This window comes from Drosophila montana, unplaced genomic scaffold (genome assembly GCF_035044405.1).
Source record: "Drosophila montana isolate Dmon_TW-CO22-7 unplaced genomic scaffold, ASM3504440v1 contig_1015_1, whole genome shotgun sequence".
Taxonomy (NCBI): Eukaryota; Metazoa; Arthropoda; class Insecta; order Diptera; family Drosophilidae; genus Drosophila; species Drosophila montana.
In genome coordinates this window covers 1,666-3,954 of record NW_026996013.1, presented here as the reverse complement: position 1 = coordinate 3,954, position 2,289 = coordinate 1,666, and the positions used below count along the sequence as shown (strand labels likewise).

The 2,289-nt window shown below is 41.0% G+C and overlaps 1 long non-coding RNA gene across 1 annotated transcript; it reads left to right on the top strand.

The window, feature by feature from the left end:
* Nucleotides 1-6: 6 nt before the first annotated feature.
* LOC135433492 (uncharacterized) lies at nt 7-1,022 on the top strand. The gene is made up of 3 exons (XR_010437135.1): nt 7-511; nt 671-686; nt 748-1,022. It is a non-coding gene; the product is annotated as an uncharacterized LOC135433492 (long non-coding RNA).
* The last annotated feature ends 1,267 nt before the right edge of the window (nt 1,023-2,289 follow it).

The following is a 2,289-nucleotide window of genomic DNA, read 5'->3' as shown; positions in this document are numbered from 1 at the left end:
ACCAAATATGTAACACGAGACACCCCAATTTGTAACAATAAACCTAGAGCGCCAAAAATCATAAATTCTTGGTGAAAATAACAATTCTGGCGTGGGACCGATCATAAATCGATCGAAAACCATTAGACATAAACATCCGCCACAATCGTTATTCCCACCAAATGCCCAAATAGCCAACGCAGCTCAAATTCAGGCTCTTAGAATATTCCAGAAACTCATTAAAGAGAATGAGAGCATTGTTTAAAGAGAGCGAGCTAATGATCTTGAGCCTCAGCCGAGGTTTGCTAAGCGTTGACAAGACTTAATAGACTTAATAAGACTTAATAATTGAGTTCTACTGACGACTTCGATCCGTCAAGTTGCATCGTGCACAACTGTAAAATTCCAATAAGTCGCGCCTACTGTTAATAAAGATATTTTTTTTCAAGTAACGCGTAGTGACTTATTTAATTATATATATATATATGTTACCACGCTGGAAAAAAAGAAGCTTATATACAAAAAGAAATTTGTAGGTATCAAGTCGCTTAAGTACACTTACCCTACCTAAAGAGCTCTCTGGGGCGCTAAGGGTGATGGAAATAAATGATTTTGTATTTTATATATACATACATATATAGGTCTGGATCGTGTGGATTCGAAATTACTGTTTTTTTTTTCTTCTTCTTAGATGGCAGCCGCAACAGGTGAAATACGCAAAGTGAGAAATTGACTTAATTTATACAAAAAACTTTAATCTATGAACAGGAAAAACAACGGCAGCTTGATGTCAGCAGCACGCCGTCTCTGGGTTGAGTCTGGGGAGGGGAGTGCTTGGAACGGACTCATTTGACTATCGCCACGCCTCTTGGCCTGTCCTGGATAGCGTCGTGGACCGGCCGCCGTGGTTATGGCTGGGCCACAGATAACGGCTTGTGAGACGGAAGAAACAGCTGGCACTTTGATGCTTATTATTTTATTTTATTTTCATTTGGTTATATTATCTTCTGAGCATTAATTGTATGAATAAATTTAGGCGCACGACAAAAGTTTATTTTCTTTTGATTTACAGCCGCCGCTTTAAAGAAAATTAAATGTTTTGCGACAATGTTCATTAATTTAAATTTTAACTTGCGGAAAACTTTTCTAAAAAATCTTTTTTTTTTTTTATGGGGGCGACATGTAAAAAAGACAACTATCAGCTCGCTGCGAGCTGGAACTCCCGCCGTTGACCGCTGATCAAATCGATGCTGTACATTTGGGCAGCAACATCGGTGGCCAATTTCGGCACTCGCATACATTTACGAGGCGGGCACCGTTGCTGCCCATCTGCACAGCTGCATTTTTTTGCGTCAACGGCCCAAATGAAGGCCAAGGGCATATTCAAGGGCAGGCGATCCGCTCTCCTTATGGTCTCCTTAAGAGCGAATCGGGCGGCCAATAGCAATCGCCCCTTTTGGCGTCGTGGATCGGCGTTGCCACCCTTCAATAAATTGGGCTCCGCTGTGGGCCCAGCTTCACCCGCGAAACTCTGACCCTATGACAAAAGATATCGACGTGGCCGATAATATGCTGCCGATAACGTCAAATGCAACACAATGCATAACATATATTCGCAAAAAATAAACAAAATTTTTATTTTAAATAAACACACATTTATTAATACTATAAAATATCTTCATAATGCTACGTCATTCCTCTAAAAGGGAAGGTGTAGTGTGTATATGCCTTAAAAGAATACCGTATATGCAACTATAAAGTATGCGACACTTTGTTGCATATGTCGTAGAATAGGTTTCTATCAGCTCATCCTCCTGCGCTTCCACCATCGTGGCGCCAGCCTTACGTTTCCTCGACATTGACATTCTTTGTTTGTGCTTTAATTTTCGACTGACTGCAATTTTCACAATTATGCTCGCACAATACATACAGTATTGGCACACGTCTTCCTGACGTCTCCGAGTCAAAGACTATATTTCCCTCGCTCTAATGCACTGACGCAAGTAGGAAAAGGATAAGGGAAGAGATTAACGGACATAGAGAAAACGCTCAACATCGTCTGTTTTGGACTTCTTTCATTAGCGATGATACATTTCATTAGAGATCGTACTTACGATGCGACACAGACAATAACAATTATATTATACAAGCCCAAAGCCACTCTATGTATTGGCTCTGGCTCATATTACACAGCGCGGTTCACTAGCCTCACTAGCTGACACTTTATGCTTACGCTGCATATCCCACGCTCCGCCTGAGCGCATACCATGAGCAATATATGTATGTATATGCTCACTAACACAGGCAAGC